The sequence below is a fragment of the Haliaeetus albicilla genome, chromosome 5, assembly GCF_947461875.1.
Source record: "Haliaeetus albicilla chromosome 5, bHalAlb1.1, whole genome shotgun sequence".
NCBI classification, from domain to species: domain Eukaryota; kingdom Metazoa; phylum Chordata; class Aves; order Accipitriformes; family Accipitridae; genus Haliaeetus; species Haliaeetus albicilla.
Genome location: NC_091487.1, coordinates 49,666,125 through 49,692,707, shown reverse-complemented (window position 1 = coordinate 49,692,707; position 26,583 = coordinate 49,666,125). Strand labels below are relative to the sequence as shown.

Sequence of the window (26,583 nt, the reverse complement as noted above, 5' to 3'; positions counted from 1 at the left end):
TTCAGAGGGCCTGACCTGTAAGACGAAAGCTGCAAGCAGCAAACTGTGGGGCATTTCGATGCAGCTGCTGGAGCTTTGTGCTCCGCTTTGTGCTCCGCTTTGTGCTCTCTGTTTTGGGTTCAGGCTGTGCATTTCTGGAGGTACAAAGATGTTACGTTCAGAGCTACTACCCTTAGTCTTTTTGTGGTTGTAGTCCAAAATGTGGTTTGGGGCTTGGTTTTGTTTCTTTGTTTGCTTTCTCCCTGTGAAGCTGTCTACTGATGAGTACTTATCTCCAATGGACCCACAGAAAAAGAGACCCCGGTTTCAGGGAGGCAGCCTGGGTGGATGGGGCAATATGTTTTGGCTCCAGGACAGGAATTCAGGGTCTTTGTAGCTGGCTGAGAGCCTAAACCAGGCTAAAGCACCTGCTGAAGCCAGGGGGGAGGACAGGGTTGGGATCCTGTCCATGAGCATGAGCATGCCCAGCTCCTACTGTTTCCCAGAGTTGCCAAGTATTTAATCCTCTGTGGGCTGAGACTTGAAAAGATTGTTTGACCTCCTCTGAATGGGTAATGCTCCTGTCGGGGTACAGCAGAAACAAAATCAAGTTCAAAGAAACACAGGAATGTGCCTTGCTGGACTTGGGATTAGACTGCATGGATTTATAAGGATGTATCCCACCCTGCTATTTGATCATTACCGCATTGCAATGAGTGGGGAAAAGCACCCGGCTGTGGTCACCTCTTCCTTCTGCAGCACTGGGGGGCTCCCAGCAGCCTGTCGGAGGGCTCTACAGACCACAGCAAAAGAGATCTCAGCCTTCTCAGCCTGGACCCAGCAGGGTTTAAATGCAAATATTGCTGCTTTAAAACTTTAAATTCCCTTATACTTTGGGAAAGTCCAAATCTGAATGTTGTTCTTCAAGCCCCTGATGGTGCTCCAGTAGTCTGAGTGAGCTTAAACAACAACAACAAAAAATCAGGTTTAAAAGAGCAGCGGTACTGAGCAGACCTTGTACGCAGTGGGTGGCTTCGTCTTTTCTGTGCAGCCACATGTTAGAACTGCAGGCAAAAATACTTATCTCTGTACAGTACATGAAAAGGCTGTGAGGAGTCACGGCTTCTCCTTGCTGCTTCTCTATTCAGCAGCTCTAGAGAGGGTAAACTCCCTCCATGCACAGATGCCCCAGCTCAGGCCACGGAGAGAGAATCTCCCCTCAGAATATTATCTCCCTGCTGCAAAATTGCATTGTTAACTAATACCAGCTGACATCTTTCCATAGGGAAGTAAATAAATAAAGGCCTTTTTTTTCCTCCCCGACTTGTTGCAGAAAAACCACCCACGATGCGTTTGAGGGGGAAAAAAAGAAACAAGCTCCCTGATGTGCAAATGCAAAGAAATTGAAAATGATGAATTCCTCCCTGTTGAGGTATATTGCAAACAAGGGCTTTGTCTTCCAGCGTTAGAAAAGGCAGTGTCTTTCTTTCGAGCAGGTCCAGCTCCTTGTGGCAGAGCGGTTACAGCAAGGAACAAGGGGGTGAAAGCAAAGCAGCCTGACCGTGGGGGACCCCCCAGCCCGTCCCCCCCTGCCGTGGAGGGAGAGCCAGGGGATGCTGCTGTGTTTCAGGCAGTCCTGGGGGGCTGCCAGAGCCACCCACTTGCACGCCCAAGGAGTCCCACGGCCAGGAGGGCAAGGGCAAACACCCGGGGCCACCCCAGCTCTGTCCACCGCACACGGTCTTGCCCTGGTGTTACTGTGAATTTATAGTCTGAACCAGCTCCAAAGCCCTGTTTAATATTAGCAGCCGGGTCCTGCGGGGCACCACTGTGTGTGGCCCTGGAGAGATGTGCCAGCAGATGGTTCCCGTCCCCAAGAGCCGTGCAGCACAGAGGCAAAACGTCCCAGAGAAAACAAAAAAATCCTCTGTATTTCTAAGTGGGGAAACTGAGGCGTGAAGCAGCAGCCACTGCAAAAATGTCAGAAATAAATCTGCCGCCTCAACCGGCGAGGAGACGGGGAGCGCAGCCACGTGTGGGGACAGGCTGTGGGGAAGCAGCAGCACCATCGCCCTGTGCCTGGGTCTTGCTGGAGTCAGTTTGGGTACGCAGCAGCTGGGAAGCATTTGGGCCTGGATCTGGCCCCGGTGGTTTCCCCGAGTCCACCGCGACCTCTTTGCTGGTGCCTGCGGAGAGGCTGAGTCCCCACCATGTGCAGGGAGGTGGCGAGGAAGCCGAGACCTGGTGCTTGAGCTCTGAGAGCCCACACCACGTGTGAACCACAGAGGACGTTCTCCCCCACGTTCCTCACCACCATCACGCTGGCGTCTCCTCCGTCAGTCTTGCTGGCAAGACGCTGAGGAAAGGGCAAGGCAGAAAGTGTAGCTGAGCACTTACCCTGTCCAACAAAAACCCGAACAATGCTTTGGACCCCTCCAGGGCTGAAGAAACGACTGACGGGTGAGGTGTACTAATGCATCCTGATGGATCTTTAGTGGGAGGCAGGAAAAGTAGCGAGGCCCTTCCTGGCGAAGAGAGCTGGCCGCCTGCTCCGCCGAAAGCAGGGGAGTGAAGTGACGGATGCTGCTGTTCCTGCCGAGGGAGGTGCAGCCTCGCAGGAGTGTTAAAAGCACGGGGAGAGCAAGGAGGTGGAACCGGCAGGGTCGGGCGAGGGTAGCTGCACCGACACTCGGAGGCTGCTGCTCTGACGGATACCAGCTCCCTCCGGTACGGTGGGACTCCTTTCATTTCGAAAGTTGCAGTCATTACTCGCCAAACCTCAGGGCATCTCATCTCCGATACCGGTTTCCTGCCCTGGCCGCTGATCCAGGCCATAATCACTTTGTTTTCTCCCAGGGCCAGGCAAGAAGTAGACTGGAAATGAGCTGAGAGCCGGGGTCAAATGAGGAAGAAGTATGATCCCCCAAGGCAAAACATTTCTCAGTTAATGAAGTGTGAACCCAAATGGCAGGGAGGGGATGAGGACCACCAAGCCACCGACCAGTGTTCATTAAACTTCCGAGTGCTCTGAAATATAACGAGGGCCACAGCCATCCTGGCTGGGAGCCACGGTGCAGGGCAAAGGGGCCAGCCTGGTGCAGTGAGATAAATGGAAGCATCAGGGTCATGCGTCTGCCCGTTTCTTGTGTTCCCGTGCCCCTGTTAATTTCTGTCCCACTTTAAGAAGAGGTGAGGCAGCAGAAAAAGCGGCACAGATGCTTTTTCCCCGGTGAGAATCGCAGCGCCGCTCTAGTTTGTCATAGGTAGTGTCACGGGGCCGGGGGGACGAAATCCCAAAGCCATAAATCCTGCTGGCGGGCGGCTGGGCGCGTGGGGAAGAGGGGAGCTGGGCTGGCAGCTCCTGCCCAGGGTCTGTCAGGTCCAGGGTGCTTTTTGCAGCTGCTCTAGCAGGGGTCTGAGCCACATTTATCACATGCCAGGGCCCAAAAGAAAAATGTGACGCTCATTTTATGGTCAGGAGTAGCCTGTTGATCAGCACTGCACTCTGTAAATATTGTGTCCCCTCTCCTAATAGGGAGACCAGCAGTAACCAGTCTTTTAGTCTTTTGGAGATAGAGTAAATCATAAGATTAATTTCCTTTTTTTTTTTTAATACCTTTGTCAGCAGTAAAGTATATTAAATAGACCATAAGAAAAAGCCCTTGTGCTACCCAAGCAAATATATTCATTTAGGGAACCGCTTCATGCCAGCAGGTTTTCAGCATCTGTGTTTGCCACTGGCTGCTTCTTCGTAGGCATAGAGACAGGTCACAGCCACTGGCGAATCACTTGAGCTCCACAGAAAAGCTTTTTTCATAAATAACCAGGAATTTCAGAAAATTGAAGTCAGTGGGAACTTACCATCCTCCCTGAAACGTGGTGGATGCTAGGCGTCAAGCCAGGGGCATTGCCGGAGCAGCAGCAGGGACTCAGAGCACCCTGTACAACCTGGGACTCCCCGCTCCAAAGCTCATGTCCAGGCCAGGGCACCCGGGGGGCCAACCTGAAAACTTGCAGACTCCCGCAGCGTAAAAACACATCCCGGGGTTTGCCTGTGTAAGCCCTCCTCCTCCACCACCGCAGTTCCAGAGGGAAGAGCCTGGGGGTGAGCAGGGTCTGTGGAGCAGGGTGCACTTGGCACCTTTGGAAGCTCAACCCCACCGAGCTCTGACCCCTAAAAATCAAAGCTCCTCAAACTGGTAACGAGCTTTGGCAATGCGGTGGCTGTACTCAAAGTTGGAGTAGAGCGATGTCCCAGGTGGGTTAGACCCTCACCTGCCTTTGCCCTTCCCCACCAACATATTTAAGCCACTGAGATACCGGCCTGCTCCCACCTCCTGCCTAGCTTTTGTAGGGCTCCAGCGGCTTTCCCAGCGTTTTTGGGGGAGTGGGGTTCGGTGCGTCCCAGGGTAACGCTGCCTGTGGACTTCTGCTGCCGCCGGGGGGGGAGAGCCATGCTGCTGCTCCCAGCTTAAGGAGATTACGTGGTTCTGCAAGACCAGGATGAGCAACGGGGAGTTACGAGGATACCGAGGAGCTACCAAGGCATATTTACAGCAAAACCCACGTCCCTGTGGGGTGGGAGCAAAGCAGGGGTGAAAGGAGGGTCCTGCCAAGCTAAACCCTGCCTCCTGCAGGCAGAAGGGCTGCACGGTACAACCTCTCGTAACAGCTTACAAGAGGGCAGGAGAAGTCCCTGGCAACCCTAAAGGACACAGAGTAAACCCTTCCCATGCCCCTCTGTCCTGGATCTTGTGGGATTATTGGCAGAGAGAGAAATAATACATCAGGCAACTGACAGCTCCCACAAAAAATACAATAAATAAATTTCCAAGTAAAAAGTATATTTCCATGGCTGCTTCTCCATCTGCAAAGCAGACAAGACAAATATGGCCTAGTTTTCACAGGTGCTGGGCACCCATGAATCCCACTAGCTTTAGCAGGTGCTGCAGATGCTCTGTTCCTCTGGAAAATGGAAACCAGGTCGTAAATATCTCTCTCTCCACCTGTGTCATCTTCAAACTTTTTAATTAAAACTCTGCCTTCTACTGTTTCTGGGGTCTGGAAATTAATTGTCATTAATACAGTTTAAGGCTCTCTTGCTCAAATCCTTTTGTCCTTCAGGTGCGTCGTGTGATCAGAAATCTGGAGCAGACCGTATCCCTGCTGCCTTAAGGGAAAAAAAAAATCCATTTTTGGAATTTACTTGCAAGAGTTGTGAGCCTTGTTAAGCTCCGCGCTGCTGCAGCTCCCCTATGGTGGCTAGTGGTATTTCTGGCAAGATGGCTATGTGATTATTGTATTAGATCCACGCCACTACTGCTGCCAAAGCACAGCCCTGTCAATAAATGAGAAGAGGGCAAGTGAAATGAGATCAGTTTTCAGTTTGTGAACCTGAACGGATATTTTCCCAACATTTTATATCCATATTCATCTCTTTCTTTTTCCTCTTGTTCTTTCTATATGCACATGTATGTAATCGACAGCTCTTTCTGCATTGCTTGGCTCCTTCATCTTTTCCTTCGCCTGTCAACACCTCCCAGGCAGAGGACTCTCCCCTGGCTTCTTTCTCTCCACTGCTAAGTAACCACAAGTAACCATGGCCATGGCTCGCCCTCTGCCCGGTGCACTGTTCCCTGAGCCACGTGTGGTCGGTTTGGTATGTAGCCCCTATAATCCCCTGAATTTGCTCAAAAGCAGCAGGTTAGCAAAGAGCACAACAGCACACACTGGGCTGCTCTGGCTGCATCTTGGTTTCTTGCCTGCTTGTCAGTGTGTCATGGGAGGATTTCTTATTTGCATGTTCTCTACTTCCAGGCATGCTATGTGTGCACAGACACACACATTCAAATGAAAGACAGTCGTGTTTAATGCATTTTCTGCATCTTCATCTGAAATCCAGCAAAAAAAAAAAAATCTCTCAAGAGTAATGCTCCCTTGGTGTATATTGCAGCTTGTCCAGACAGAGCTTTTCTTCACCAGCTTTTCCCTGTCACTTTGCACTGCCATCTTATATCACTTCTGTGCTGCTCTGCGCCCTTGCAAAAGGGCACCGCATTAGGGATGGAGCTACTGTTATTCATTAACATCTAATCTTTTTTGACATTGGTAACATCTGCAGCATGGCAGGGAAAAATACACAAGACTTCAGTATGAGGAGGAAAAAGATAATTTCCCCGTAGCCTTTCTGGCCTGCTTCAGTGCCTGGGAAACAGAAAAGAGCCGGCAAGGCTTCTTCTTCCGAGTCAAGGTCTGAACCACACAAGTGCTGGATGGCCCACATCCAGAGAGGATGCCTCAGCGTTTTCACCACCTTCCCGGATCAAGTCCGCATGTCACACTAAACCACATGGACTCACGTGTCGCAGTCCGATATGCACAATCACACGCTTCTTTCGGTCCCTCTGTCAAACGCAGCCCTGCCCGTGCTCACGTGGAGACGATCGCTCCGTCGACCGTCTCTGTCCATCAGGCACGGGCTCTCATGGGTAGCAAGGGCAAAAGTGGAACTGCAGCTACATAGCTCTCAGCTTCTGTCTGACCTTGAGGCTGATGAAGAAAAATGCCGAGGTTTGAGCAATAGCTTGAGGCGTCATCTATTCATGTAAATTTTCTAAAACGCCGGCAGGAAAACAAGCATCCTACCCCACCGTTTATAGCTAACGGCACGTAATCCCTGAGAGAGGATGCTGTCACTTTTGAAAGCTACATGTTAGTAAGTTTACACGGGAAGTGTATGAAGGAGGATTATAAAATATGCTTATCTGTAGCTGCAGGAAACTGGCCTTGGTGGTCCATCAAGTCCCTTCTTTATACTCCTAGTAATCTTCAAGATACTTACCTTGCAGCCAGTAAATGTCCCAGCAGCTTGTGAAAGATAGAGAAAGAGACCATTATGGTTGTCTGTGCCTGTACCCAGTGAGTGGGTGGCTCTTCTCGTGACTCAGCAGTAAGACTCCAGGCTATGTTTTCCTGTTAGGCTTTACTGGAAATTAACCACATCATACACAGAAATCATTAAAAATACCTCTGAAGCAGACTACATTTTTTTTCTTTTTCTTTATAACTAAAATGACTGAAAATGAGCAAAATGCAGTCCTTGAGTTAGGGTTACAACTCAAACCAAATCAGCCAAGTCATGAATTGGCAGCAGTACGAAGTGAAGTCAACAGCTGATCAAATCACCAAACACATACAAGATTTGAGTAATGAAGCCACACAATATATGGCGAATTTTATGAAACAATGAGCATTCCTCCTCCTTACTCCACCGTGTTGGGGTTGTGTGGTGGGGTTTTGGTAGCGGGGTAGGAGCTGCAGGGCCGGCTCCTGGGAGAAGCTGCTCGAAGCTGCCCCGGCTGGGAGCCGGACCCGCCTCTGGCCCAGGCCGAGCCCCTCAGCGACGGCGGGAGCGCCTCTGGGAGAAGAGATTCCAGAAGGGGAACGAACGCCCCGTGAGGGAGTCGGGGGAGCGGGATGTGAGAGGAACCCCTCTGCGGATCCCGAGGTCAGGGAAGGAGGAGGGGATGCCCCCGCAGCCCGCGGGGAGGCGGCAGGCTGTCCCCCCCAGCCCGTGGAGGGGAGCGGGGGAGCAGATGCCCACCTGCAGCCCGGGGAGAGAGGAGCCCACGCTGGAGCAGGGGGATGGATGCCCCCCAAGATGGCTGGGACTCTGTGGGAAAGCCCGCGCTGGAGCAGGCTGTGCCTGAAGGACTGCAGCCCGTGGGAAGGCCCTACGCTGGAGCAGTTCATGAAGATCTGCAGCCTGTGGGAAGGACCCACGCTGGAGAAGTTCGTGAAGGACTGTGTCCCGCAGGAGGGACCCCACGGCGGAGCAGGGGCCGAGCGTGGAGTCCTCCTCCCCCTGAGGAGGAAGGAGCGGCAGAGACAAGGGGTGAGGAGCCGACCCCAGCCCCCGTCCCCTGCTCCCCAGGGAGAGAGAACCGGGAGTGGGGCTGAGGCGGGAAGGAGGGAGGGGTGGGGGGAAGGTGTTATGAGATTTGGTTTTACTTCCCATTATCCCTGTTTTGATTTGATTTGTAGTAAATTAAATTGATTTGGTTTTTTCCCCAAGCTGAGCCTGTCTTTTGCCTGTGACCCTAAGTGGGGAGTGATCCCCCCCTGTCCTTGTCTCCACCCATGAGCTTTTCTTTATATTTTCTCCTCCTCATCCCACCAGGGCCGGGGGAAAGGAGCGAGCAAGCGGCTGCATGGTGCTTTGTTACCAGCTGGGCTGAAACCACGACAGCCATTTACACTTGTCACTTGCCCACACATACTTTCTTTCTCTTCGCCTTCCCTAAAATCTTTGCCTTTTTTCTTAGGAAGTAACCAGAGAAGCAAAGCTAACTTTGTTTATTCTGATCCAGTAAACATCAGATGTTGATGGCCGATCTGTCTGGTGTGAAATCAGCTGAGGAAATACTAAGAGCTTGCAAAATGAGAATGGTTGGAGTTTATTCTTATTATTATATACAACATGATAGCTTTATTAGATAAGCCTATTTCACAAGACAGGGGGTCAGAGTTGTTTAGGGAAGCAGGAGAGGAAATCAAGGGAAACTGTCTCCTTTTCTTGAGAGTTTATAGAAGGTCCTGACCACAACCAGCTGTTGCAACTTTTGCCTTGGCCTAGCTGCAGTGCCTGAGCTGCTCTGATGCAGCCAGGGCTATGTGGGCTGTTTTGGGTGGTGAAGGAGAAGCAGCACAAGTCAAGCTGAAACCCAAAAAAGAGTGTGGAAAAGGGGGTTGAAGCCCTGAAAACCTCATTGCCATACATGCTGCAGTTTACTTGAGGTGTTCGGTGTGGGGATATAATGACATCTCATAGTTATTAAGCTAAAGAAAGTAGGTGTGTGTCTAGAGGTAGAGAAGAGCTGTATGTATGCAGCATTTAGGCAATACGTCCTTAGTCAATCTCAAATTCTTATTGGCCAAAACAGCAGCTTACTATCATAATATCAACTTTTTCCACTGAAAATTATGTTAGCTGTCTATGCATAATGTTTCTTCTCTCATTCAGATGATCAGAACTACCCTTGTGTGTGTGTGTGTGAGAGAGAGGGAGCGGGAGAACTCAAGGATTTAAGATTCATGGGGAAATTCAGAAACATAGCATTTTAGATATCCACCATTGTACTCCCTGTGTAGTTTGCAGGCTCTTGCTGTCACAATGAAGAACAGCCTTGCAAAGGGCCCTCAGCTGTCCTGGTGCCACAGAGGTTCCTTACGCCTTCCAATTTGCATGTCCTCTTTGCTCAACGTGACATATTATGACTAGTTTCAGTCTTGCATGGTCAACCTACCTTAACAGACTGTGCAATGCAAAGCAGGAGAGAAAACTTCATGAAGGCAAGTCGGATGACACAGGATATTCCTCCAGGCTTGTTCTGGGGTGAGGGAGAGATGTTAGGTGAAATGTGGGATCCTCTGCAGATAGGCTAACAACGCACCTGCCAGTGTTGCTTGCTGAAGAGCTGGGCACTTTTCCATAAAGGCTATTTATTATTTAAAAATAATATATAATACTATTAGAGGCTGCTATTATTTATAGTAGGAGAAGATTGCCCAGATACTGAGACTTTGTTGGCTTCAAGTGCCTCATTCAGCAACAGGATAAAGGAATGGAAATCAGATGAGACAGCGGCTCTTGGGAGCTTCATGGGGAAGCAGCATTGCTGCGTTGAACCAGAACAGGACTGGCATCAGTGAAAGCTCTTGCTGTTAGCTCATGGCTCCGCTGGCAGTGCGAGGTGAGCTCACAGGTCTGGATTGCTTACGGTGACCATATGCCAATGCAGAAAGCATTTCAACACTGTGCTTGCTGTTAATTACCTTCAGTGATGCAAAGAAGCCAGCAACAAAGTGGCAGCAGAGTCTTCAGCCTGCAGGGACACCAGCAGGCCCCAGGGCAGTTGGCCACCTACTTTGAGGCTGCTCGATCCCAGGCTCCTAATGCCTAAGGTGACCCTGGCAGGTCTCTCCACTGTCCAAGGAGTTCAAGATAACTGCAGTTTGCTTCCTAGTTGTGTGAATGGGAATTTTCCTTTCCAGAAAACCTGGTTTTCTGTTGTCTGATTCAAAGGAGGTTTGATTCCTTTCCAACAGGTACCAGATTCCTCAATAGGCATGTTGGCACTTATTGGGCATACTGGGGAGGTGGAGCTTCAGGACAGAAAGGGAAGTGTCTTCCCAAGAAAGTCTGCAGCAGTAGTGTGATGGAGAAAATTTTGGTCCAGAAGCAAAAATTAAGAACACCCCTAGTGGAAATGTGTCCTGGGAACTTAATGATCAGTGGTGGTCCTCTGTTTTACACCTCACTTGGGACACAGCTGCTTTCATGGCAGATAGCCACCCTAAAATTATGGTGAAGCAGGAGAAAGGCATTGCTTCCTCTATGAGTGGTTTTGGCAAGGGAGGCTCTGGAGACAGCTCCAGGAAGGGGAGGAGGAAAGGGGAAAGGAGAAGGTAGTCTGTATCTGTGTGTATGTGCATACACATTCTTCAGGCCCTGAGGCTGGGCTGCATCTTGGCTCCTTAATATTCAGTCCATTCCGATCAATTCTGGGACAGCTGCTCAGAATCACTCTTATTTGCAAGTGCGTGCTGACCTTATTCCCCTTTGTATTGCTGCCATCTGAATGAAAACATCAGTAGAGAAAGCAAAGCAGCGCAGCGGGCTGGAAAGTAAATTGCGTGCACTGCGCGTGTTCCCATCCTGAGCTCCCGGGCCGCTCTGTTTCGGGTGCGCTCTCTGGCCGGCAGGTTGTGAGACACCTGCATGTTGAGCCACGTCCTGCCGCCTCTCACCAGCCCGTTCCCCAAGAAGCCGGCGACAAGGAAAACTCCTGGTGTCAGCTCATCCCCAACGGCTGCGTTTCCTCTGTGAGTGAGACAACGGTGAGATCCCTTGGCAGGCACTTCCCAATGGCCACGGCCCCAGCGAACTCGTTCGTGACCAAGTGACCTTGACGAGGCGAGATTGGAAGCCTCTCAGCCCAAGCGTCGCCAGTGAGAGAGTGCGTGGGTGTGTGTAAATCCTCAGGAGCTGGAGCAGAGGAGAAGGCGGATGCTCTGGGGGAAATCAGGAAGGATTTAGTGTGCAAGCATGGAGTTTCTCGAGTCTGGCATGAATGGGGTGGCTTTTGTGGAGAGAACCTTACCTCTGCCTCCCGGCTGCCACTTCTTGGCAATACTGGGTTTGCTAACACAATGCAGGACACGGCTGGCCAAGCGTACATCCAATCCTGCGCTGCTTTGCGGGGATCCTGAACACTTTGCCAGGTTCTGCTGTGTGTCCCCCTCGTGCCCCTGGTGCTGCCCTGGCTGCTAGCACTCCCCCGGCACTCTCCAAAGTTCAAGTTCTGGGCAGTGAAAGAGTGGGTTGATCCATCATTTATTTCCAGTGTTTGTCATCCCTGAGTCACTGTGCTGTGAAAACATGAAAAAGGCAGGTCCCCGCTGACCACAGGGCAGCAAGCTCAAGGGTCAAAGGTATAGCAACGAAACTAAATAAAACAAACAGAAAAAAGGTAATACTGCACCAGAGGCAATGCAACAAGACATTTTCAGGAAACTGCTGTTTTGAAGGAGTTTGAGAACACACTGGAGACTTCATCTCTTAGGTCACTGTGTCAAGGAAAACTGAAAACTAGTAGTGATCCAAAGTCATTCCTACTGGACAACAGCTTGTTATAGACAGTAAATTGGTTATAAACCCAATTCCCATCGTTTGTGTCCCCCTTGCCACCGACTGTGCCCAGGTTGAGGACAGTGACTTTCTGGCACAGTGGGTGAGTGCTGCCATCTCCCTGACCGTGACTGCTCAGGGGCACGGCTGAGGCTTTCCATGGGTGAACAGTCGCTTTTGGGGGCCCTGTGTCCCTATGCTCAGTGGCTTTAAATAGAGTTCTGGGTATTTGGCACCTCTCACAATTAACACTTGAAGGCGATTTAAACAAAGACCGTGCTGAAATCTGGAGGGTTCCTATGGTGCAGCTCACAACTCCACGTGGCCGCTGAGGTTTGCAGAAGGCAGAGACGCTGTAGCGCAAGCTAGCAAACCAGCACGGCGTGCCATCTGGCCCGTCTTTCCCCTCTTTGGGCTGGATTCTTTTCTCCAGTAACACGGTAGCAGTTCCCTTTTCCTTACAGGAGTCCCTCAGTGCTTCCATTTGTCTCACTAAAATCACAGTCTGGCTCTAGGTTTTTACTCTGTTTTGACACCTTTGCTTCCAAATAGGAGGACCATAAATTTCTCCTCGCTGTTTTTGCAGAGGGCACATAACTAGAGCACCATAGCCTCTGGAGGTAGTCCTGTTAGAAAGAAGAGTGAGGTGATGATGTGTTAGGAAAGACCTGCAGGGAAACCTTTGCCACTATCAGCATTTGAAAGATGATTAGCTGTTAGATGAATCTCCCATAAAATATCACTTAGTCCACAGTGGGTTGGTGAAAGGTGGTCGTAAGGATTTGCAAAATATCCCTTCAGATTTACAGGCTGACCAGTCAAGGATATGAGGTAGAAAGTAGCGGGAGTGGAGATTTTAAAAGTTGTGCTAGCCCAGAAAGCGCAGCCACATCAGTGTGCCCACCCAGTATTTGCTGAGGACGCACTATGCAACAAGGGATCCGCATGTCCCCATCTGCTCCTGCCCTCAGTGACTGCATGCCCAGTGCGTGCTGCGTCCTTGGGGTGCTGGGAGAAGCTTGCTGGAGACAAGGAACATCTCCAGCCAAGGAACCTTCAAAAATGAAGTTAAAGATTTGGTTTAGATGCATCTTGCATCCCTGCCCAATTGCCAACTCCTGCTCAACTGCCTGAAGTAATGCCATTTTCCTCTGTGTCTTTTTCCACCTGAAAAAAGAGACTTTGCTAGTTGGGAGCAAAGTCTCATCTTCCTGGGGGTTATTTCCAATGTGTGTTGAAGGCAGTGTGAAAGGCACAATTGCATTATTGAGTACAACATGCACTCAACTCCATCTAACTGGGGGGGAAACCCACTGTGGTGGCCTCCCTGCACAGGTACTGCTGTTGTTTCTGTGGTGGGGGAAGAAAACAGCTGGAGTGGCTGCCTGCCTGGGGTTTATTTGAGCAAAATCACCTTTCCGACTCAGCCTCAGGCTCCCTGTGTGACCCTGGCAGCTCTCTTGGCCCCTGAGTTCTGCTTAGGTATCGAAGGATAAGTCGCTGATGTGATGTGAGCTGAGAAGCACTGCGAACAGATGAGCTCTTGTGAGGCCAAGTAATCTCCTCACCAAGAAAAGGGCTTTTCTTTCTGTTCTATAGAAAATCAGCTAGAAAATACCTTGGAAGAAAATTCTGTTTCCATGAAATACGTGGGACAAACTTTTGACGTTTTGGAGCCTGCTAGGATCTGCTCGGGCTCCAGGTTCCTGCACTAGTGACAAGTGTAAGGTGTCTCAGGAAAAAGCAGAACGTCTCTCATCTGTGTTGGCCTCTGCTTTTCGCCCCGCTGCATAGGTGTCCTGTGCTTGGGCTGCAAAGGAAAAAAACCATTTTGTTTTCTTCTTGCTTTAATTGTGCTTGCCGAATGTTTGTGTATAGCCGAAGGGCAACACGCAACCTGCTTGTACAAACTTTAAGTAGGCTCATTTGCTCTCACTGTTTAAGCAAAAGATCCAACCAGCGTCAAATGCGGGCATCTGTTGCTCAGAGGAAATAGTGGTGTCAACCTGTCATACTTCACTCCTGCTCCTGCATCCTGTGCAGCGAAGCGGCAACCCACGCACAGCTGGAATTCCTGCCAACAGAAGAGCAACAGTGGGTAGGTGAAATCCTCGCAGCGCCTCATTTGGGTCTTTGAAATTGAACTCTTGCAGGGCTCCGGTGTTGCATGACCTTTTGCTAGGCTGCCAGACAGAGGTGAATTTTTCCTTTGTATGAAAACAAAAAAATCATCTGACTTCAAAGGATTCATTGTCAAAATGCTTTCCATCTGTGCGGTATTCTGTTTGTTATTTGCTTTTGTCTTATGTTCCTGAGGGGTTAATTAAGACGTGTATCCTTCCTGGGCTCTTTCTTTACTGCAGAGAGACTGAAAACGAAGATTTGTTTTTATCTATGACAACATAGTCATACGTCCTGAATCGCTGCTGGCAAAACTGGAAGGAGCTTACGAGAGCAGCCAATATATCTCCCTCCTGATGCAAAGTTCCTCCTTGAAGGGCAGTCCTTGTGTTTTAATCAATATGATATATAGGAGCTTCGATTACTTCCCTTGCTACTGCCCATTTCTCTGTTATTCACAAATCCTAGCGTTATCTGGAAACCCTGAAGATTTTGACTGTGTTTATAGTTTTGGCAGTCCAAGGAGGTCTAATTCTAGTTGCAATTAATGCATATTAGAACATATACATCCCAATTTGTTCCACAGTTTGCTTTTAGACTCTGGACAGGCTGGGCTGCTCTGCCACAGCATGGCTGCTGCTGAATGAAGGATCATATCCTTTGAGTTTTATCTAAAACAGTGAAGTTCAACATTTCCTGATTCCATAGAAGCCAATATATTATCTTGCAGCTTATGGAGATGTGGGTGAGCATCTAAATATCCCTGCCTCAAAGCCCTGGTTAGTGCAAGGCCTTGTGCAATGTGTTGTATTCACTTAGAGCCTCTCTCTTTAAAGAAACAAAAGTAAGAACAAAAACAGAAGTAAGGGGGCGAAAAGGGAGAAATCGAAAATTTCCAGAAATGCTTGTAGGTCGGAAAGAGGTAGAGGTGGGTGAACTTATAGGCCCGGTCCAGAAGACTGGAAAATTCAGTGGGCTTTGTCTTGAGCGCTGCATGTAGGGCAAGCTGTATGGCCTCTGCTCAGTGAGGACAACAAGGCTTTTGTCTCCAGCCTAATCGGGCTGCCATCATTTGCAACACAACTACTGATCTTGTGACAGCAAACCCAAACTACGAGGACCCTCCAGGTGATGCCACGTACAAGACCACAGAGGAGGCCAGAGCCATTCCCACTGCCAGCCGGCTCCAAGTCTGGAGATCTTCCAGTGGGGTGCCATGGGTGGCGGGTTGTTACACTCCTGCTTGCCAAGGGCCTCTTTCTTGCTGGGCAAAGAGAGATTTCTTATTTCAAGAGAAGGGGCTGTATCAGGACTATGGGTCCTGGGTATGTTTCTTAAAAAAGAGCAGAGGTGGGCTGTCATCAAAGAGAGCCCAGCCCATACTGAAATCTTAAGAAGAGCCAGCAGAAAGACAATGTCAGTGTAAGGATTTCTGCAGCTCTGTATCCAGCTATAAAGACCATTGGCCCTACTTTCTGGCTCAATGAGCAACATGGAAGATAAGGGCGTTATATCTCCATTGAAAAGATTAATGTCAAGCGTGAGGATTAGTTCTCTGCAGCGCAAGAGATTAAGTTTGGATTTTGCAAGCTTTCCCATTATCGGCTTTCTCCCTAGACTATCCCCACAAGCCTGTACCACCCTCCCTGGCCAACACTGAAGCTCAGTGAGTGTCTCTCATTCAGCTGTATTTCCTTTTGCTCCGACTCCATGTTAAAACAACCATTGCACTGAGACTGTGCTTCGCTGTGCAGATTTGCTGGGCCTCTCCCACACACCTCCAGGGACAAAACCTACCTTCTGTATTAGAAAGGGAAAAGAAAAAGTTTTTCTCCTGCCAGTCAGAGGGCTGTGGCCACAAGTCCTACCCCCGATCCAGCTGTGCCAGCCAGAGGTGGTACCTCCTCCTCCAGCTATAGCCACCACCGTCCGTCGGGTCTTCTGGAAAACTGGTTCATGTGAGCACTCCCAGTCCTGCCCCGGGCAAAACCGACCAGAATAACTCACAGCCTCCACTTACGTTATTTAAACTAAGCCAGGTAGTTTTGCCTGAAGTGGATTAAGGGGTGCTCCGACTGGGAAGTCAGGGGAGAAATCAATTTGTCATCCTCTCCGAACCCGCTGAAGGAAGGCTTCTTCTGTATTCAGGCATCTGCGCTGCCAAGAGCCAGGAGCAAGACCCAGGTGTATGCCAGATGGAGGGCTGAGGGGACGTGACAGCGAAGGATGTGCTGACAGCCTCGAAATGCAAAGTGCCTATGGCCTGACTTCACCCAGGAGTGTACGCTCCAGCAGCTGCGGCTGTTTCGAATAAGCCTGAGTTCAGGAGGTTCTGATTCTTCTGCTCTTAGGATAATTTCCGTCTTTCTTGCCTCACCGGTTTAATGGCCCCCGCCTTGGGCAAGGCTGAGAGCAAACCTGCCACTCGCTGGCCAGGGCGCAAAGCCCACGCTGCTGGTTTCTCCAAGCATTTCAGCATCGTGCTTGGCTGGGCTCTGTCCTTTGTTCTGGGTCTGCGTTCCACCAGCCGAGGAAAGTGTGTAGAGGAGTACTTCTTCTTATTTGTGTTAAATGCTTTAATTTCATGAGGCAGAGACCCTGAACTGGAGGAGCTCTACCTGCTGGCAAAGCTGTGCTTGAATGAAAATCAGGGGTTTGTTTGGGAATCTCAGAGTTGCTTTAATTGTTTGCCTAGGAAAGCTTCATATCGTAATAGGATCAAATACGCTTTACAGACAGTACAACTGAGTCACAGAAGAGAAACAGATGTCTAACTTTACAGAGGAACACATGCCAAGCCAGAGAACATGAAATGCAGTGTAGGAAAGGTCAGGCTCCCAAAATAACAAAACAATTTCATTATCTGATACCTTTTCATTAATTATATCTTTCTGTGCAAACTTGGGACCGTTTTTACTCTCCTTTAAATCAACATTTTGGCAAAAGGGAGGAACTTCATGATGTAAGGTGGGTGGCCAGCTCCAATTCTCGCGCCTCTCTGCTTCATCCCTGTAAGAAACAGCAAGGGAGGAGCACAACAGCTGCCAGGAGGCAGGTCGTGAGAGGGGCATCGCCACCCCGCGCCACGTCCCCCTGGCCGCGCTCGCTCCACTGTCTTCAGCAAAGTCCCGAAGCTCCTCGCAGGCTTCCCCCCTAACCACTGAAGGGAGGGTGAGGAGGAGAGTTTGTGTCTTTATCACGCAGGTTTTAAAACATTGAGGTCTTTTTAATCTTTGTTTTTCTTACATTGCTATTTCCCATGGCAACTCCGCATCAAGTCCCAGCAGTCAGGCTAATGCCAGGCAGCTGGGGACACTAGCACGTGCTGACCTGTGTCTCTTCTGAAATGACATCACTCTCTTTGCGTACTTAGTCTGTAGGACCCCACAGACTTGTAACCTGACCTGGAGCTGCACTGAGACCGTACAGTTTATGCTCTGTCCCCACTGAGATGGTGATGAAGCAATGAAATCTGAGAGCTGTGAAAAATGCATTTCAAGTTGAATAATCAAGAAAGTGTCGAAGGAAAGGTCCTGGTTTATTATGACCTATAAAATACTAGGAAAAGGCCCCATTCATTTTCCCCAGTTTTATTTTTAATAGATTACTTAATGGGTTGCTGCTGAGGTAAATATATGTGTGTATAAAGAGAGTTTAAAAATTATTGTCCCCATACTAAAGGTCCCTCACAACATTAAAAAACAGAGTATGTGAAAATGCAAATACCTCTATATCTTTCTTGTCAGTTTTTATTTTGCACCTCGCAGGAACACGTTTTAATCTCCAGCAATAACTACTTTCCCCTGGGTTCTTAGCCTTGTCCTTCCTGCCTGCAACACCAGATTGGCAACCCAGTCACAAATAGTTAAAAGCAATAGCGTAGGGTGAATATAATCATGGCCAGTAACTGGGCAACTGCCTGCTTAATCTGATTATCGGCCTGTGACGCACTGTAGCCCGTTAACCTTGTTTTGACCAGCTTCCTGACACTTGTGGCACAAATGAAGTGTGACATGATTAAATGAGACTGATCAGTTTTGCTCACCAGGACAATACCCGGCAGCTGCTGTGCTCGGGATTTACAATGCAGTGAAAGCTTTGAAGTCCTGTAATTTAGCTGTTGTGATTGCTTTCCTCTGGCTAGAGGGATGACTGTCCTCTCCAAATGAGTGTGGTTGAGTGTGGACACAATGACTTTTCTGCGGTGGTTCCCTGTAGCTGTCTGCAGGGCCCCAGCTCGTCCCCCGGAGATATGTCCGCAGAGCAGAGGTGCCTTTGATACACACCTGATGCCACCAGCAGATGATAAACTTACCACGTGAGAGAAAGGCAGGACAGTGCAATGAGAGAGAGAAAAAGCAAACACAGCTCTATAAATGTATTTGGTATTCTAACTATATTTTAACGTGATTTTTGGGAGTAGCTTTTGGCCAGATTTTTTAAAAGTGGAAGTGTTAGTCATGTAATGATCCAAGTATTCCATGTTAAGTTTCTTTCTAATGGCGTGAGCTGGCTTAGGCGATGATAGCTTTTTGGAGTGTTTCTCCTGCATGCTGGAGGGCAGTGCCTTTGCCAGGGAGCATGCTGGGCTGCCTGCTGTTGGGGCGGCGTTCTAGGCAGCTACAGATACGTACATATCTGGTAAGTTAATGTGCTGATGTGCCCTTCACCATAAAGTAAAAAAAAAATTAAATCTCTGCTAACCTTGCAAGCACCCTGTTGTTTACTGGAAAAGGCTAATAGGAAAAAAGGAAGGAGATGATACAAAGAAACAAGAGCATTACGATGAAAAGAAAATTATTACCTTGCGTGGGATATGAAATCAAGGACAATATTTTTCCTCCCTGCTATGGGCATTTATTTTTACTAGTAGAGTACTGGCATAAAGAGACATTGTTCTCCTAATGTAGTCAAAACAAATGTAAAATCCTCAGTCTGACATTGAAAATGACTGATGCTTGTGCAGGAGGCTGGGCTTGGGCAATCCGGATCACCCTCATCCTGTCTTCTCATGTATAACTTCGCACGTTTCAGTCCACATAAATGAATCCTAAATTCCCGCTCAAGGATGAGGCCTGTCAAATAAATACGCATCTGTGAGTCAAAGCGAAATGCACGCAGAATAAAAATGTGTTAAATTAGCAGGACAATGTAAGTTCTTCCCATTGACTGGATTGATTAGCAGAGCTTTAGGAGCTGCACAAAAGGCTGCGTGTGCATGCAGGCACAGGATAGCACGGGAGAGGACGGAGACACCGAGCTCAGCGCTGGCAGGCCAGGGGAAACGCTCTCCTGGAAGACAGTAACTCAGCATTCAGCTTCTGGTAATTTGGGGAGAGATGTCCTGGCCACACACTCACATGTTCAGGATTACCTAGCAGGAAATTATATGACTGTCAGCAAACTAAATCATTTTGAATGAAGATGAACACGGCATGTAAGCCGAGTCAGAGAACTACTGTTAACTAATCACTCGTCTGACCTTAACTGCTCTCTAATTATAGTGTCTAGGTGCTGGATGCCTGAGATAAATGCTTATAATAATATAATGCCTGTTACATTGGACCAGCAGCGCTTCATACGTAGGCATGTCAAGCTGAGAAGGGTACGAAGTCCCGTGAGATGAAGCCAGCTTCTCCTCCCTGCCCACTGGGGTGATGCTGCCACGGGCTCGGCAGGACTCGGGGGACCACCCCGCTCCCCGCTCCCTCTCCATCCACCCTTCCCCTCTCCCCAGGGTACGCCGCCTCGGAAGACAAAGCCTCAGACGGCCCAGGCACGGACAGGAGCATTTCATTGCTCCCGTGACGTGTTGTCAGTGGGCGCCAGCAGTGCCAGGGGCAGGCAGCGGGGCCATGAGGCTGTTCTGCTTGGGAGCAGCCACCCCACGTTACATCATTTTTTATGTATAAGCACAGTACTGCATCCAGCTAAGACGTGCCAGGCTGCTCGGCACTGCCAACCATGGCGTGGATGGGGCGGCCTGGGGGACTGGGATGGAGCTTCTCATCTGTGAAATCCAGGTCAAAGCAAGACAAGTCCAATCTGATGGGCCCCCAGTGTGACACGAAGCCCTGGCAAACTACCAGCAGGCACCAGCCCAGGTTTCTCTGCTGGAAACCCCTTTGGTCGTCCAGCTCTAGGGGAGAAAGCCCTGAACGGGTACTAGAGGCACATACTTAGCCCGGGCTAGCAAAACTAGAGTCTGGGGGCTTCCCAGAGACTGTGCCCAGTGGTCCCTTTCCTTCCCCAGGGAGGGACCGGTCTCTGCCACGTTTGTAGGCTTTGGCCATCTGAGACCTCACACTGAACATCGTTCGGCTGCAGTGGGAAGGCAGCTGTCTGCCTCCCCAAAAGCAGAGAGGCCGTCTCATCACCAAAGGCAACTAGCCAGATGCTGCACCACACTCACAAACACATTTGTTATAGCAGCGTTGTACAGAGGTCACAGTCGTGGGCAACATCTTCCCTGGGCTGAGCACAGGGCTTGCGCATCAGGAAACTATCATCCAAAGAGGTGAAGAATAGAGGGGAAACGATCGCAGAGAAATGCTAGGATTAGCTGTTGGCTCATGAAAGGGAAAATGAATGGAATAGGATATCCTCTTGGTCAACTAATATAACTCACGCTGGGAATGGATGCCAGCACACCAATAGTCTGCCAAGGCAAAGACTTTCTGGGCTAGTCCTACAGTGTGAAATTGTTTTCCCATTCCCGGTGTAAGTCCCCGTTCTCTCTTCTGGATGCAGGTTAAATTCAAAGATGTGTTCTCTCTTTTTAATACGCTGCTTGGTTTTTTTTTCCAGGTGCCTGCTTTTGCACTTCTCTGATGTTTCCTGTAGGGATAGTCCCCAGTGATTCCCTACAACGGCACTCATGAAGACAATCTGTTAAATATGAATCACAGATGCCATGAAGAATGCTCTGATATCGCTACCAAAAGGGAGGTGGAGGATGTAAGAGTTAAGGGTGAAAAGCAGTATCATAGCAGAAGAAGTTTGTTCAATCCTACGTGCTGCAGAAAAGAATTTTGTTAATGTAGTGTTGCAATCTTTTGAGAGTATCCCTCTCCTGGAAGGATTTCTTGGAAGCTCTTAAGTGTCTCTGGTAAGTCTTTGCATTTAGGCCATACATCTCTGGTACGGGTGATTTGGAAACTCTAGCTCCTGCTTCAGAACAATAGGGCAGACCCTAAGCATTGGTTTAACTCTTTATCTTTTCTTTGGGACAGGATTGATGCAAGGTAACAGTCTGTAATAACATGCCAGATAGAAGTTGTCTTGACCTGGTGATTTTAGATTGCCTGATGTTAATAGCTGCTTCTCAGCATTGGCGTCGCCTGGCTTCATTTTACTTACCATTTGCTATACAGTATCTTAACAGACCTGATGTGGCATCAATTCATTAACTAACTCCTTCTTCTTCTGTACAGAACAGAATAAAATTGTGTCCTCCTGCCTTAGTGAGGGAGACAGAAAATTTGTCATGGTGGACTAATGCTATTGCTAGGATCCCTTTCACTCTTGAAGAAAATACTTTTACAACTTGTTTTGCTCTTTTAGAGTCTCCTACTCTGCTTGCCATAGTATTCTCCTGATTTTATTTTTCTTTACTCATCCATTTCCTACACTTTACAGTCTTGACTGACTGTGTAGGACAGCAACTTATACTCGAATGTGTTCCTGAGCTGGAGCTTTTGTCTCGTGGAGAAATTAGAGTATGGACAGCTATCTTTTAAATGACACCTCTCAGCTGGTTTCAGGCTAGCTTCCTCTGACTTGCTACATCTCAGTGCTAGTCACTATTTAGCCATTAATAAGGTCAAACTTGGAAAGAATTGACTGACTCAAAAATAAAGCTTTGAAAAGAGGGTTAATAAAGATAAATCCCATTTTCCTGCCATCCCAGCAAGTCCACCTGCCAGCATTTCAAACAACTGTGCTAGGGCCTGACTTCTGCTAACGTCTGCAAGCTCAGGGGAGCGCTCCCTGTTTATATCACTAAATTTTTACAAGGGAACACAAAGGAATGCCTATACACTGCTCTAGTCAACCTTAAGAGGCTTCTAACAATACACTGAATAAATAAACACTCAGCTGTTACTAAATAACTCAGATCAATCAACCCGGTGGCCATGTAAGTGCAGGATGAGCCCATGCTAAGTATTGGTGCAACATGTCATGCAAAACTGTAAGCATAATACAAACAGTAATGAAGCTATTTCATGGGCATTAGCACCAGCTTCTAAAAAATGAACGCATTGGACTTTGGGGACATTTTGTCTTCAGATCCAAATTTGCACTGGTTCTGTATGAAATTCCAAGCCAGTGAAAACTATCTTTTGTTTTCAGTTCAACTCTGAGGCACGCCTGTGAGCCACTCCGGTCACCAGAGCTGCTTCGGATCCACCTGAGCTGATGCAGGCTGGTTCCTGGGTTTCTGAGTACCCACTGCTGAGTGGGGAAACCCAAACCTTCCCTCGTGCAGGATCTTCACTTTCTGCACAAGGGGTTGTGCAGCCACAGGCAAAGAAACAGGGATCACTGCTGCTTTCTTCTGTATCTGCTCCTACACCTACTGTTAAACTGGTACCTTTTGCTCAGACTTAGCTTGTGCTGAGGTTGGACTGTAAGCCTACATGAGAGAAATAGCTTATCTAGTAGTGATTCTGTGGTGTTTCCCTACAGCCGTGAAGGCTGTACTTTGTCTCTCGAAGTCAGCTGGATAGTCCTTCACCTGATACCTTGCCATGCGACACCAGCTTCATCTTGGTGTCCCACCATGTGTGGATGTGCGGCTTTGCACAGTGCTCTGTTAACTCCAGCTGGAGTATGGGCAAAGATGGCTTATCTCCTGGGCAGTCAGACAGGAAAGAACATTTCACAAACGTGAGCTGTCCTGTACTGTAACCCAAACCTGCTCCTTTCGTTGGACAGCAAACGAGAAGGAGAGTTTTTTGCCGAGGGAGACATGCCAGCCAATGCTGCGCCAGAGGGATCTGCTGGCTGGCGCGATTCAGGTGCCACTGGAGCTGCTGGGATTTGGATTTCCATTCTGGTTTGTGGCACAGTCATTCATTTTGCTGTTGGCCGTGCTGACGCTCCCAGCAGCCTCTGGACCTGAAAAGCCCTTTGTGCTTCTGGCAGGTGAAACAAATACCAATGCATGCATAAGAGAGGTCACTTTGGATTTCCATACAGACAGGTTTTCCTTTTTTTTTTTTTTTTGTTTAATGAGATTTCAGGACAGGGTGAGGGAAGGTGGCTGATAGAACATTATTATGGAGCTTGTAATTGCTTACACAGCTTTCTAACCTACCTGTATTAACAAAAGTGTGATGGAAGAGAGGCAAGGGGCTGGCTGCTCTCTGGACCGTGGTAGGGAAGGGCAGGGATGCATGCAGGGGTGGAGAAGGGCTCTTCTGACATTGCATGTGTAATCTAATCTAGGCCATAATAATTTCCTACTGGCTCAGCATCACTCACATCGTTAGCCTAACGCTGAAATTAGATCTTGCCTGTCAGTGACATTTGCTTTCCTATCTGGACCGTCTCTGTACTGCAGTGCTTCCTGGCTCAATTCATGTGGGACCAACAATCCCAGTTATGTCGATCCAGACATAGCAGAAAGCTTTTACTGAGCACTCCCTGCAGACCAGGGAACCCATCAAAGCGAGCGTTTCAATACGCCATTGCTCTCTTGCGTAAAATAAGAACAACTCCATGTTAAAACCCGGGGTCTTATTCCCTTCCAACTCCCTGCATTGATCACAAATAAACGAATAGCAAATACTAAGAAGGTATGTGAAGCATATCCCTTCTCTAAGCCCATACTATATCTATGTCTATACTGGGTGCAGTCCAGCTGAGACAACTGAGCTGGTGGGCCAGATTCATTCAGCTGTTGCTTCTCTTCCTCTGTTTGGCACTAGGAAATACAGATGCAGTATTTCTGGCCCCTGCATCATACCTCTGGTCATACAAGCTTGTGCTGTGATCTTATATATTAAACATGGTTTAGCCAGCACATTTCTTGGTTAGGAAGCTTCCAAGTGTTCAGAAGTTGTGGCACGGAACTGGGAGATGCGCATTCCTCAAATCAGGACTACCAGAGCCACTGCACTAACAATGCTGCAAACACCGACCTTTTCCCTTTTCCCCATGCACCCCAAATGACACGTCATTAAGAGGTCCTTGCAATAACCAGCAAGTTCTTCACACTTCTGAAAGCTAGAGAAACCTGGACAAGTTCCTGTGGGGGTCATAAATGTCTACTGAGCCTCCTCTGCTTCCCAGGGTGCAAACTTCTCGCCGCACTCACTACTGACGGTTGCACCTTGGGGGGGAGAAGGGATCCGAGCCCCAGTTTGAGCACCCTCACTTGCCCCAGGAGGGCTCCAGCTCGCAGGGTGCTGGCACTGGAGCCGTAAAGAGGACACGCTTCACACCAGGCACAGCCAGTCCGGTGTCTGACTGTAAATGTATGAGCTGTCACACCGGCGGGGGGGGATTCATCTCTTAGCTCCAGACATTTCCAGTGCGGTTGTTTCCACTACAGCCAGACATTTTGGGCTTCTTTGTCATTTGATGGAGAGAAACAGGCATTTCTGGGGATTTAGCTCATACTGAAGCAGAGGTTTAAAAAGTCAGATGAACCCTGGAAGTGCTTTCTAGGAGGACTTTATCCTGGAACAGCTTGAGGAACATTAGTCATTGAAAAGAGTAAATTTTGGACAAACTCCAAATTCCAGATTACCATTTAAAAATATAACATTTTAAACAAACATTTTAATGTAAGCAAGCATTCAATTTACCCTTGTTAGCAAACACAAAATGACTTAATTCACAGTTTTACAAGTACCAGCCGAGTTTCCAGTTAGGAACTGCAAATACCATATAGATTATCTTCTCCTGACATCTTGTTGCCTTGCATTTCAGGAGGGCTTAGAAGAGATAAGATGGGTTCCTTTCTTCACCTCTTACCTAATCACAAAGTCCTTTTGTGGTCAAGACCATTTTTAAAGGTGTCTGATTAAGCACCTCAGGGTTCAATTCCAAAAGAATTAATTTAAGATCTGGCACTCAGAAAATTCAGTTTTAGCTTAGGTCTTATTTTCCTGTGAAGGTTTTAGGATCCTGGCTACTCCATTCCCTCCCACCTTGTATTTTTAACGACTTGCCTGCTTCTTGTTACATTTCCTCTACCCTGTATACAAAGGCATCAGTGTGAGATAGCACCAAATATTTGGTGAAAATATATTAAAAAATAAATTCCCACATATGCACATAAAAGGAGGCTTTCATGATGTGTTTTTTTAATGACCTGGAGCAAAAGAGAGGCACTCTACTTTTAAAATAGGTGTTAAACCAAAGGCATGAGTTAAACTTTCAGACCTTCAGGTGGCATAGACACCATAGGTGGTGTAATATTTTACTTTAGCTGAGGATTTACACGCGTAATGTAGTTTTATGGCATTTTCCTGCGAATTACAGCAGATTTTCATCATCGAGACATATCAATTTGACTTCTGTTATTTATTTGTTAGAATCTCTTTAAGGGACAGCTGGAGCTAAACCGCTGTGATCCTACTAGGGGATATGTATTGATCTGGGCATTCATTTATTGATTGTCTACTTTACTGCCAAATAATCCTCTCTGTTTTCTTGTCTTCATCTACTTTAGATTCTGGAAGCAGCCTGGAAATTTCACACACTGCCCATTACATTAATGGAAAGTATTGATATGCTAACTGTCCAGGAGGTGATCGGAAGACCCGGGGACAACGTAATCATCTTGCTGTTCTACATGCTGTCTATGATTACTTATTTTGAAATCATTAGCTGAAAATATTGACGTGTTAGGTAATGAATAAAACTCACATCAAAGAAACAAAATTACTCTTTTAATTAAAAAAAAAAACACCTGCAAGCACAATGGATTTCTAATGAGTCCCTCCAGAAAACAGAAGTACTCAGAAGGTCAAGTATAATAAAACCGTGACCTGAGTGAGTGAGGGGTGGAGGGTGAGGAGCTTGCAAACAAGGACTCTGTCTGGCTTTGTAGCTAGAGAACTGTAACTGTAGAACTGCCTAATTTATATGTACATTTATAAATATGTAAAATGGAAAGGATGCAATTTTTTGGAAAGTGCTTTTATTTTGCAATTGAATCTGCTAGCGTAGCTGCGTGCCACCTGAGCGATACAACACAGGGTTGGCATTCTGCACTTTTTGTGTTATCGGGGAAAACGTAGGCGTCACCCACTAATACTTGCAAGCTGCCGTCGCGGTGGGCAAAGCGATGAGCTAAACCCCTTGCCCTGTTGTCAGGCTATGCCCTAGGACATTTGGCTACCGCTGTGGCATTACAGCCTCCTACCACAGCTTTGGCAGTAGGGGAGAGCTCAAAACCAAGTGCATCCCACTGCACTAACAGTAGAGCAATCACGCACCACCACTGATGCAGTTTGTGCTAAGGAAGGGCAGGACAGGACTGAAATTGTGAAACCTAAGGTTATGCCTGTAGCACAAAAAAGAGGAGGAGAAGGATTTTTGCCCCCAGTCCCAAAATCACAAGTGAAGGGTAGATAGGGGTAGATGGAGGAAGTGAAGCAGTGATGGGCCAGAAAGAGCGGACAAGGGTCTAAACACGCTCTCGGAGTGTGGGGTGGTCTCCTGGAGCACAGCGTGGCAGTCCCTTCACCTCAGGTCAGTGAGAGGCACCAAGGCAGGGGACGTAAGGATTTACTTTGGAGAACAGTCCCACGTCACCCAGGGTATGGACAAATGGACCT

The 26,583-nt window shown here is 48.2% G+C and overlaps 1 long non-coding RNA gene across 1 annotated transcript in view; it reads left to right on the top strand.

The window, feature by feature from the left end:
* The window catches only part of LOC138685541 (uncharacterized), a 53,476-nt gene that overhangs the window by 22,656 nt on the left and 4,237 nt on the right, over positions 1-26,583 (top strand). The window contains exons 5-6 of the long non-coding RNA XR_011324848.1: positions 20,597-20,746; positions 25,473-25,646. This is a non-coding gene — a long non-coding RNA (uncharacterized lncRNA). The remainder of the gene's footprint in view (positions 1-20,596; positions 20,747-25,472; positions 25,647-26,583) is intronic.